The sequence below is a fragment of the Emydura macquarii genome, unplaced genomic scaffold (genome assembly GCF_026122565.2).
Source record: "Emydura macquarii macquarii isolate MOO-44397 ecotype Brisbane River unplaced genomic scaffold, CSIRO-AGI_Emac_v2 contig_374, whole genome shotgun sequence".
NCBI classification, from domain to species: domain Eukaryota; kingdom Metazoa; phylum Chordata; order Testudines; family Chelidae; genus Emydura; species Emydura macquarii.
This window is the reverse complement of record NW_027130511.1, coordinates 5,710,829-5,723,585: the sequence shown is the minus strand read 5'-3', so window position 1 is coordinate 5,723,585 and position 12,757 is coordinate 5,710,829. Positions and strand designations below refer to the sequence as shown.

The 12,757-nt window shown below is 48.4% G+C and overlaps 1 protein-coding gene across 1 annotated transcript in view; it reads right to left on the bottom strand.

Moving 5' to 3' along the window:
* The window catches only part of SPTLC2 (serine palmitoyltransferase long chain base subunit 2), a 122,279-nt gene that overhangs the window by 3,365 nt on the left and 106,157 nt on the right, over positions 1-12,757 (bottom strand). The gene's annotated exons all lie outside the window — the stretch shown is intronic.

The window sequence follows — 12,757 nt, the reverse complement described above, 5'->3', positions numbered from 1 at the left end:
GTAACCGTCTTTTCTTCAAGTGCTTGCTCATATCGATTCCAAGTAGGTGACTCCCAAGCAGACGCATAGAAGGAGGGGTCGGAGTTCAATGACCAGTAGATTGTAGGTCACATCGTCTCTGGCTTGGTGAGTGATGGCATAGTGTGCCGTGAAGGTATGGATAGACAACCATGTTGCGGCCCTACAAGTGTCCTGAATCAGGATCTGAGTAAGGAATGCTGTTGAGGACACTGTGCTCATTTTCCTAAAGGGTTTAGTCCTTTCGATATAGAAGGCCAAAGCCCATCTAACGTCCAGTGTGTGTAGTCTCAACTATTGGTGTGTGGCTTTGGGTAGAAGACTGGGAGAAATATGTCTTGATTTGAGTAAAACTATGACACTACCTTTGGGAGGAAGTCTGGGTGAGGGCATAGGCGAACCTTGTCTTTGAAGAAGACAGTGTAAGAAGGCTCAGACGTAAGGCCCTTAAGTTCTGAAAATCTTGTAGCCGAAGTGATGGCCACCAGAAAGGCTACCCTCCATGAGAAGTAGAGGAGCAAACATGTCGCTAAAGGCTCAAATGGTGGCTTTGTTGGCATTGATAGTACCAGGTTAAGATCCCATTGGGGAACCGGCTAACGCGTCTGAGGGTGTAATTGTTGAGACCCTTGAGGAAGCACCCTACCCTTAGCAAAGACCGAGCAGCCAGCCAGCCAGCCACAGATGAAAGGCTGAGATCGCAGCCTTAAATCAAAGATACTGAAAACCCCTGTTGCTTGAGATGTAACAGGTTATCCAAGATAAGAGGTATGGAAGATAGCATGGGTGGAGTACCTTCTGCATGGCCCAGATGGAGAACCCTTCCACTTGGCCAGGTAGATGGTTCTGGTAGAAGGCTTCCTGCTGCCAAGAAGGACTTTTCTGACCAGTTCCGAACATTCCAGTTCCAGAGGGGTTAGCCACGGGCTTCCATGCCGTGCCGTGAGGTGGAGAGAGCCTAGGTTGGGGTGGTGAAGATGGCTGTGATCCTGAGTGATTAAATCTGGCACGAGTGATAGACTGATAAGAGTTTCCACCGAGAGGTTTAGAAGCGTGGTGTGTCAGTGTTGGCGTGGCCATGCTGGAGCTGCCAGGATTATGAAGGACCCCTTCTTTCCTGATCTTCAGCAGGACCTTGTGGATCAGCGGGAATGCATAGAACAGGTGACCTGTCCAAGGAATGAGGAATGCCATCCGTGACTGATCCTGGGCTGTGATTCTGGAAGGAGCAGAACTGCATGCACTTCCTGTTGAACTTCATTGTGAACAAGTCTATGTGGGGAGTTCTCCACCTCTGCAAGTTGTTGTTTGCCATGTCCGGAAGGAGAGACCATTCGTGGTTGGAGAACGACTTGTGATCCCAGCAGGTAAGATGCCTCTAGGTGAACTGCGTGGGCTATGTAGAAGGTCCCACAGTTCAAGGGCTTCCTGGCATAAGGGAGAGGAGTGAGCTCCACCCTGTCTGTTTATATAGGATCTCACTGTTGTATTGTCTGTTCTCACTGATATGCATTTGCCCATCTGGTGAGAGGTGAAAGCCTGACAGGCTAGGCATACTGCCCTCAGCTCTCTCACACTGATGTGGCTTGATAGCTCTGGGATCAGAGTCCTTGGGTCCAATGCGCCTTCCTAGATGAGCCCCTTAGCCTGTCGCCGAGGTGTCAGTGACTAACGTCAGAGAAGGGGACTCCTGCACAGACTGACTGCGGGTTGAGCCATCAGTGGAGTGTTTCTAACACTGACAAGGGGATCAAGACTACTCTGTCTATGTGATCCCGAAAAGGACAGTAGACTGAGGCCAGCCAAGCCTGTAGAGGTCTGAGGCATAGCCTGGCATGCTGGATGACGTATGTGCATGCCGCTAAGTACCCCAGTAGTTTCAGGAATTTCATGTTATGGTGGTGGGATACTGTTTCCATTCTTCTATGATGGAACATATGGTTCGGAATGGAGAGTCTGATAGCTAAGCCCTGGCCTGGTTTGAATCTAGTACTACCCCATGAGCTCTATCATCTGAATAGGGATCAAGGTTTGTTTCTGCATGTTGACCAGGAGACCTAACCTGGTGAAGGTTGACATTATGAACTTTACATGCATTTCCATCTATTCCCTAGAACGGCCCTTGAGTAGCCAGTTGTCCAGGTATGGATAAACTTGTACCTTTTGCCTTCTGAGGAACGCAGCCACAACTGCCATACACTTTGTGAATACTCTTGGGAGCTGCCGAGAGGCCAAACAGGAGTGCTGTAAATTGGTGGTGAGACTGGTTGACTATGAAGCGAAGGAATCTTCTGTGTCTTGGGATGATTGACACACGGAATTATGCGGCCTTCAAGTTGAGGGTGGCATACCAATCCCCAGACCCAAGGAGGGAATAATTGAGACTAAAGAGACTAGGTGGAACCACAATCTCTTCATGAATCTGTTGAGGTTTTGTAAATCCAGAATGGGTCTGAGACTGCCCTTGGCTTTTAGGATTAGGAAGTATCGGGAATAGAACCCTTTGCCCCTTAGCTCCCAAGAAACCTCTTCCACTGCTCCTATGTCTAGGAGCGCTTGCTCTTCTTGAGCCAGAAGTTGCTCATGAGAGAGGTCCCTGAAGAGGGATGGGGAGGGTGGGGATTGTGAGGGGAATAGGTAGCTGAATTGGAGTGAGTATCTCAGTTCTACTGTGTATAACACCCACTGATCTGACATGATCTCGACCCACACCTGGTAGAAGTGAGATAAGAGGTTTAAAAATAAACCAAGTGGAGGATTTAAGACTTGGATTGGTACACTGTGCTCGGGTGTACCCTCAATAGTTTTGCTTGGGCCCGGCGGGTTGTCTCGTTGGGCCTGACCCATTGCTGGTGAAGGGCTGAGAGGGCTTTCTCCTATAATTTCTGCCCCTCTTGCAGCTGAAGTCCTGTCTCTGCTGAGGTTGAGAGAATCTAGGCAGGGCTTGCAGCTTAAAATGTCTCCTTTGTGGTGCTGGAGTGTGGATGCCTAAGAACTTGAGAGTGTGTTGAGAGTCCTTGAGACTATGCAGCTTCCAGTCTATTCAGAAAACAAGGCCAAGCCTTCAAAGGGGAGGTCCTGGACCATTTGTTGGACCTTATGGGGGAGACCAAGGCCTGGAGCCAAGAGCTCCAACTCATCGCCATTCCTGTGGCCATTGTGTGGGCTGCTGCATCTGCCGCATCCAAACTGCCACCCTTGAAACTGCCTTACCCTCCTTGACCAGGGCTGTGAATTCCACCTTTGTGACTGGTGGGATGGACTCCACAAAGTTCAGCATGGACCCCCAGGGGTTGAAGTTGTACTTCCTTAATAATACTTGCTGGTTTGCAATGCAGAGTTGGAGTCCTCCCCCATCTCCCCAGTAGAGTACTTTTCTGCCAGAAAGGTCCATCTTTTTTGCATCCTTTGCTGTAGGCATGGGACCTTGCTGGCTTTGCCTCTCACGGTCGTTGGTTGCTGCAACTACCAGTGACCTGGGAGGGGGATGGGTGTAGAGGTATTCATGGTCTTTGGAGGGGACAAAGTATTTCCTCTCCAGCCTCTTCGCAGTTGGAGGCAAGGAGTCTGGTGTCTGCCATAGCGACTTCGTTTTATGAGTGGTATAGCTACCCTGACTGGGCCCTCCGGGGCTAAGATGTCCACCATAGGGTCTGCATTATCAGAGATTTCCTCCATCTGGAGCCTCAGGTTCTGTGCTACTCTTTGTAGGAGTTCCTGATGGGCCCGACTGTCCTCCATGAATGGTGCCAGTGAGGACTCAGCGACTGTCTCCTTGGGGGACAAAGACGATTCCCTAAGTGGGACAGTCTCCTGACCCTCTGCTCCCAGGGGGTCCCTTGGTGCCGGATGTTCAGATTTGGTGCTGAGGACAATGTCGTGCTTGATGCTGGGAGCACCATCATAGTTGGTGCTGGCCTCGGTGTCGGGTAGTGGTATGTCACCAGTCAGGGGAGCTGGAATCCTGCTAGTGAGAAGGAATGTCCCAACTGAGGCCCCTGGGCTTAGTGAAATGCCCAAGGGTCCAAAAGGGCCACTGGGCTGGCATTTGCCCCCTCTGTGTCGACTTCAGCTGGAAGTGTAGGTCACCGCCTCGGAATCAGAACCTGACCATTTGCTCCTCGGGGACTATGGCGGTGTGGTTCCAGTCGGTGCTGCTGATCGGTGCCGGGGAGACAGTGGCAGGGGCATCATAGAAGCTTCCTCTTGGAAGGCAATGGGCACTTTCTCGGCACCAATGACCCCAAGTCTGGCGCACTCTCCTTTGTCAGTAGTAGCAGTGCCATGCTCTTATGGAGCTCCCTGGCAACCTCAAAGGTCTCTGGCATGGAGGGGAGCTGCAAGTCCTCCTCCCCAAACTCCCTGGGTGGGGAGTCCAGAGGCACCAGACTCAACGGACCCCTTCCTAGGGTGCAGTCAGCGGTACTGCAGCCTTGGGAGTGGCACCTGAGTGGCCCGACGCAGGTCGCACTCCGCTCAAGCACTTACAGCCATCTGATTTGGGAACTGGCGAGGATCCCGTCTGTGTTCTTTTGCTTCTTGCGCAGAACAGGGGAATGTGAGCAGTGCCATGCCCATGAGGTGTCCCTCAGTGCCGGTAACTCGTGACAGTGTTGAGAGTCTCTTGTTCCAGAGCCCTTCCTCGGCACCATGTCACGAATAAATGCTGGTGAGCTCCGTGCGGAGGTCGATGTGCTGGGTACCATATGAGATGGGCCCGGTGATGGCTGGAGGGCAGCCTTCTTGAGGATAAACTTTAGCCTCTGGCTTCTCTCCTTTTTCATTCTTGGGCAGAAGTCCCTGCAGATCTTGCAGCGATCCCTCTGATGGGTCTCTCCAAGGCACTTGAGACAGGTGGTATGGGAACTGCTCCTGGGCATGGGCTTGAACCCTGCACAGTTTAAACCCAGGGGCACAAGGCATGCCCCGGCCCAGGGGGCAGATGACCCAGCAAAAGGTCCTATCTACTAAACTAATCAACTAACTTCCACAAACTAGCTAAGATTATAATTATTTACAGATAAACTTGGATGACAACTGAAGAAGGGGATGCTTGCAGAGCAAGGGTAGATCAAGATTCCAGCGACTGTCACAGGCGGTAAGAAGAAACTGAGGCGGTGGTGGGTTGGTAGGGCCCTAGATAGAGCGTCACGAAAGCACAACTCCTGGGGGCTACAGAGCCAATCCTATGAATACCACTAAGGGAAAATCCTTCCGGCAACTGTGCATGCAACATGCACACACATACTTGGAATCAACATGAGTAAGCACTCAAAGAATTTTTTTTTTGGTTCAAAAACTTAAGATGGCATTACGACGTGTAACTCTGCAGCAAAGAATCTTTACAATACTAACTGAAACAGACAGCACCTGGGGGTCTAAAGAATAAATCATCAAAGCACATCTATGCTAACTCAGTCAAACATGACAACCTTTTCCTAGCAGACATAATGGCGCAGTGGAAGAGATAGCAGGTCTGCTGCTATGATAGACTGAAGCTCTCAAGTAAAAATAGATATTTAGTCCAAGCTTTACATTCAAGCTTATTTTTAATTTGTACAGCAAGGGAGGAGTGCATGGCTCATTAGAGGAATGTGATTCTCCATTAACCACATGCCTCAGATCATGCCTTTTCCACTGGAAGATGCGTTAGGGTGGACGTCACCTGAAATATTCATGGGGACAGCCACGCTAGTCTAGCGGCAAAAGACAAGGCTGGGCGCTGGCATGATGTATATAATTGGGCCATTTGGAATGCATGAATGGTTGAACTTGAACTGTTCCCAAACAAACTGCTAGGAGCTCAGGTCATGGCCTAATCACTGGAAGGGCAATTTCCCTCAGATTTGCAATACTGTTTTAGATCTCATCTGTGTCTTCCAGGGCATTATGCAATGCTTCCAGTTCTTGCAAGTAATGTGATTTTGGCCCCATTGGAGGTGGTCTCATGAAGAGCTCCTGCCTCCACATGATTTTGGGGAAGATGTGTGTACATGCATGCCCACCTAACTCTCATTTATTTTGCTACACGGTCTTTCAGAAGGAACATGTCAAATGAGTCACTTATGTAACCCACACTAACACTGTGGCTCTGTGTTACCCTCTAGTGGCTAGGACCACATATAGGAGGTTTAACTGCTTCCATGCTTTGAGACCTGGTGCTCAAGTGGCAGAGGCTCCTACTTTTTACATCAAGAGGTCCATGTCTAATCTGCACACAACCCAAGCAGTAGTGCTGTTATACTTGGCTATGCTCAGTAACCCCCCAGGCCATATTCTACATCCAGAGCAGGAACAGAACCCAGGAATCCTGATGCCCAGTGTTCCACTACTGTCTCGCATACAGCTGTATAACCCAATATGGGCTGGTCCACAGAGGAGAACAGTATGTTCCCTCCAGCACAGTTACTACTATAGCTGATGCAGAAGAAGTCCGTGCAGAGGATCTGCAGATTCAAGCTCTGTTAGTGACCCATGAGGAGGTGAAAAGTACCCAAATATAATTATAATATGTCCAGACCTTAGAACAGTTACTGGAATTATTTTATATTGAAAAAATATTTAGAAGTGAATTTGCATGTTGTGCTAATGTTTTATTGATGCATTTTTATTTTAAGTTGGTTATTTGTATTATTGTAGCACACATGAGCCCCACTCATGGACCAGGACCCCACTGTGCTAGGTGCTGTACATACATAACAAAAAGACAGTCCATGTCCCAAAGAGCTTACAATCTAAAGTATAAACCCCCCAACACTTTGAGAAAGACAAGTTAACAATGAGACAAATGGGAGCTATCCCTTTAAAAGCATAGTGTGGCAAACAGTATTTCATACAAAGCAATGTGTGGGAGATTTCGCTTGTGTGTCTTGAATAGAGGACACTGCTTGTGTAAGATCCAAAGGGATCAAAACTTGACTTAATAAAATACATCTTTCCAGAAAGTAAGCCTCATTCTCCAAGATGTAACATTAGTGCTATGGGGGACTGAACACCTTAGGGCACTGCAAATCAGCTACAGAGCTTTTCACCTATAGTCACTCGTGAACATGCCCAGCTCAGCAGGGATTGAAATTGTTCCCATCTAATGGATGTTTGACAGCCCCAATGTGGGAGGAGTTTGGCAAGTCGCAATTCCAGACCTCATGTCACAAACTCACCATCATGCTTTGCATTAGACTCTGATCGCTTTGGGGCAGGGACTTCCTTTCTACATGTTTTTGCATTGCCTTGCACAATGGACCCAGTTAGGTCCTCTACCAAGGCCTTCCACAGCAGAAGCCAAAGTCACTGTACTGTAGGTTTGCAAGAGTAAACAATGCAAACTGTCTCACGTGTACTGGGGGATGGCAAAGAGTTCAAACATTAGAAGAAAAACCAAAAACCCTTATCTTTTAAAATAAGTAATGATTTTGGGCCAATCTTATGGTTTCTGAACTTCTGGGGCTGGTTTACTCTATTCAATTGTGTTTAATGCTTAAACTTTTTTATACAGACATACCCAACCATTCCATGAGAGATCCATTAATCCAATACGTAGTATTAATATTCTAATTGTAAGACACTAGTTCAAATGTCCTGCTCTTAAGAATGGTGTTAGCAAAAAGAGTTCATATATTTCCACATGCTTTTCCTTCCTGGATCAATATTTCAAGTTTTTGTTTCTTTAAACAATGGCCCCTCATGCTTGTTATATCTGGCAGCAAGAGACTATCCGCTCCAAAATTTGGGGGAAATGACAAGCCGGGAAGAAGCTGGACTTCAGAATAATAGTTGGCATGTTTTACCAAAGCTTTAACGAAAAGCCCCATATGGAAACAATTTAAGGTTGAATTTCTGTTGAAAGAGCTGTTAACTGTTATTCTTGAACTCAGATTTAGGATTTTATTAATTTTAAACAAAAAGAATCATGTGACTAGCAAAGACTACAAAAGAACCGGCACTGGTGAACTCTGACTTCAGGAAAGTGTAATATATTTTTCATCACTGAAAAGAAAGCACTAGCCCACATGGATGCAGGTTAAGAGGGACTTTGCTCTAATCCAGAGCCAAATATTTTCAGGCAAGGAAATTTTATTTGCATAAAACAATTACAAATTGTAACAGGGAACTACTGCCCATTGTGTGGGTTTATTTAATACGAAAAGGGAAGCATTACAAATATCACCATTTATAAGCAAAGCCTCCCTCCCTCCATACTCCCAGCATTAGGTGAAACTTGGTTTAGGAAAGTGTCAGGATAATACAACTGGACAGATCCAGGCACATAAATGTAGACTTTATCCAATTTCTCTCTCCAGCCTCAGCTCTGACAAAACCTCTGCTAGCCTTCCCCTATTCTATCACAGCTTCAGTTTTTCTTTGATATTTTTTAGAATCCCTTAGAGAGAGATCAGATCAGGTGGCCCATGCTTAACCAATGATAACTGATTGCAAACAAACTCCCCCTCTACATCAGAAAAGCCAGTCAGACTAAATGATAATTTCCTCTGAATTAAAGCACCTGGTCATTTTTGGAGAAGTGCTATATAAAACATTATTACTGTTATTTGTTATATTGTAGTTAAAAATAAACACGAGACAATAAAATGAGAAGATTTTAAACATTTTCTGGGCAGTTAAAATTGCTACTGGTAAACAGAATGGTGAAAGAAAGGTATGCTTACTACAGAGGAGCATGGTTTTGTTTTGAATGGCAGGGGTACAGTACTATTTATTCATTTATATAGCATCATAAGTATACTTGACAAAACCAGTGGATCAACTCCTCATCCCAAAGTGCTTACTCTAAATTAAGACAACAGGAGGAGACAGATAGAGTAGAGTTGAGACACAGTAAAGGCTTGTCTACACTTGAAACACTTCAATGCTGCAGTGCTTCAATACAGACACTGCCTACATAGAACAGCAGTTTTCAACCTGTGATCCAGGGACCCCTGGGGATCCGCAGACTATGTCTAAGATTCCAAAACGGGTCCACACCTCCATTTGATATTTTTGGGGGTCCACAAAAGAAAAAAGGTTGAAAAACTCTGGCATAGGTAAACCATCTCCTCGAAAGGCGGTAAGTAGATCAATGGAAGAATTCTTCTATCGACTTAGCACTGTGTAAACCGGGGGTTAGGTTGGGTTAACAATGTTGCTCAGGGATGTAGATCTTTCCACACCCTTAAGCGATGTAGCTCTGCCAATGTAAGTTCCCAGTGTTGACCAGCTGTAAGATTGTGTGGTCGCTTGGGTGTCCTGCATGCACGTCATCCTGTTTGCCTAGTTGCTTAAATAATTATAAGGGAATGACTCTGATCAGTGAGGCATAGTTCAGTAAATACTTTATTGAACAAGTAACTGTGGTGAGGAATGAAACTAACTGCATCTAAACCTGTTATAAAATTGCACATGCGTGTAAATATATGAATTATACCATTCTGTTTTATTAGTGTCTTAAAAAGACAAAACAAACTAGTGGAATTATAAGCTGCTGATCTAAAAGTGCTGTGGTAGTTAAGTGCAAGTATCTTGGCTCTTGATTTTTGATAACACATTGGAAACTGTCGGCTCACATGCCAACTCCTGTCTATTGCACTATATAGAACTGTTACCACCTACTCATATTTGGGCACTTCTAATATGACGCAGTTGGCTGTATTCCATTCAATACAGTTACAAGGGTATATGGTAGTGATCTAACTGCCTTAACTGTGTGTGTTCAAATATTCTTCTGTTTTCCCACTCTACAGGTCTCCAACCACAGAGATGTGGTCTCCAGTGCCTTCCCCACCCAGTTCCCCTGCTCTCCCAAAGAAAATAGGAGACAGTACCGAGTGCTTGGGAGGAACTCACAAAAGAGTTTCCTGGCAGATCCAGGTAACTCCAACAGCACAGCACCCCCTAGAGCATGTTGAGGTACTGGGTTCAGTACACAGGGAAAAGCATCACTTGAGTTATCACTTTATGAAACTCCTAGAAATCTTTAATGGAACCACACCATGAAACAGCACAGAGTCTGGAGAATGCAGGGAGCTTTGAGAAAGCCTAGAACCAGGTTACATACAGTATGCCTGTCCTTCAAAGACAACAATCTTAAAACCCTAGCTGTTGAAATGAATTTGGTCACCCAAATAGGTGCAGCGGAGCAGTCCAGCTTCCTCATGCCATCACCTGCCAATGTGCATCTATCTGAGGACAGTGTACAAGCCTTAGCCTCTTTAACGAGGGTGACAGTTCCAACTCTAGTGACGCTGCCCAGCAGGTGAACCTTTTCCACTTGGCCAGGTATGAAGCCTAAGTGGAAGGCTTCCCACTGCCCATCAGAATCTACAGAACCTGTGACGAACACGCCTGTTCCTCCAGGTTCAGACATGCAGTCTCCAAACCATCAGATGCAGAGACTCCAGATCTGGGTGCAGAAGCCGACCCTGGTCCCAAGAGAGGAGATTATGCCACCAGGGTAACTCCAGCAAGGGGGCGATTGACAGCTCCAGTAGCAAGCTGAACCAATGCTGGTGGGGCCATGCCGGCGTGACCAGGATAATATTTGCCCTGTCCCTCTTGATCTTCAACAGGACTCTGTGCAGCAGCCGAATGGGTGGGAACATGTATATCAGAACCCCCATCCAATGTAAGAGAAAAGCATCGGACAGTGACCTCTCTTCAAGCCCATGAATCGAACAGAACTGGGGACATTTCTTGCTCTGTTGGGACGCAAAAAGGTCAACTTGTGGAGAACCCCACCTCTGGAAGATCATACCGGCCTTCCTTGGGTGGAGCGACCACTCGTGGCGGGGTAAGAAGGAGCTGCTGAGGTGGACTGCTGTGTCATTCTTGATATCCGGGAGGTGAGAGGCTATGAGATGAAAGTCGTGGCTTACTGCAAGGTTCCATAGACACACTGCCTCCCTGCAAAGGGCTGACGAGTAAGCCCCCCCTTGCCTGTTGATACAGTACCTTGTGGTGGTGCTGTCCAACAGAAACCGCACTATCTTGCCCGAGATGAAGGGGAGGAACACCCTGCAAGCCAGGCGTATTGCCCGTAGCTCTCTCACAATTATGTGCATCTCTCACTCCTCCTGCAACCAAACCCCTTGAGTACTGTGGTTGGAACTGATATGGGACCCCACCCCAAATCCAAAGCGTCCAAGGTGATCAAGGGGACTAGTTCTTTGAACGGCATATCCTGCAGTACTGAGTGAGGGTCTTGCCACCATTCCAGGGAGCACAGAACACCGAGGGGGGGGGGGGGGAGGGGAAGGGAGAGAGAAGAGGGAGGTGTAAGAGATGGGAGATGGACAGAAACCGTAACTACTTAGTCCAGGAAGTGTCTGCTCGGGGCATACACCAAAGCTAGCCATAACTGGAACGGCCTGAGCCCTAGGCATACAAACTTCACCACGTACATACAAGCCGCCATATGGCCCAGCAGCTGCAGACAAGATCTGGCTGTTGTGAGGGGGCACTCACAAAGGCGAGTGATAATGTCTGACATGGCTTCAAAGCGAGGCTGTGGTAGAAACGCCTGAGTGGAGTCTAGAACTACCCCAATGAATTCTATCCACTGCACTGGCGTTAATGCTGATTTCTGTTCCTTTATTAACAGACCCAGGCAGCGACAGGTGATGCATATGAAGTCTAGGCTGCTCCGGACCTGAGACTGGGACCTGACCCCCCGAAGTCTAGGCTGCTCCGGACCTGAGACTGGGACCTGACCCCCCGAAGTCTAGGCTGCTCTGGACCTGAGACTGGGACCTGACCCCCCGAAGTCTAGGCTGCTCTGGACCTGAGACTGGGACCTGACCCCCCGACTCCCAGAATGCTCAAACGAACGCCGCCTAAGCATTGGGTAGTGAGAGGACGGCGACTGGCGGTGCCGCTTGCCCAACGGTGCCAAGTTGCTGAGGATCTTTGCCTGGAGGATGGGCGGGACCGGTGCCATGTCGAAGACCTATGACGTCGCTGGTCTCCTCTGGGTGAAGATTCCCTCACCAGCAACCGGGTTCTGTGCCGTGCTGGTATGGGCGAACTCCTCAGTGCTGGGCACCGGACAATGGCACCGGAGACCACCTCTGTTGCTGGCACTCAGCCATCAGGGAACACCCAGGAGACCGAGATCAGGAACACATCCTTAGACACGTATGCTGCGACAAAGACTCCCTGAGCGGTGACTTGGAACAAAGGGATGAACACTGCTGGTCAGGGGAACGGTGCAGCCATTGAGAAGGACCCATTGTGGGCTTCCCCCTGGAGACTGGGGCCTTCTCTTTCGACGGCACCGGGAGAGGCTTAGGAGAAGGAGGCAAAGGCAGGGCCACAAGGTACCTCGCTGTCTGAAACGCCTCCGGCGTCGATGGCACTGAAAGCTGAAGAGGCCCCCTTCCGCTCGCAGGAGTCAGGGTGGCTCTTTTGTCAGGATCGCACTTCTGGGCAGCGAGCTCCTCTCCTTCTGCCCATCAGCTGGTCGGTCTGGTATGAGCCCCATGCTTGACCCCACGTCCCTGGTCTTCTTCGGTGTGGGGGAGTGGTCCCTGTCCGATCATTGCTTCCTGTGCTTCTTCCTCGATGGGGAAGAGGAAGAGGTCTGGTGCCGCGGTGGGGCCGGTGCCGACTGGGCGCTCTGCACCGACGCGATGCTCGGCACCGAGGTAGAGCAGGATGGCTCGGAGGCTGGTCTCAGCGCTGCCTCCATCAGCAAGGCCTTCGGGCGACTTTCCCTCTCTTTTTGAGTCTGTGGCCTGAAAGCCTAACA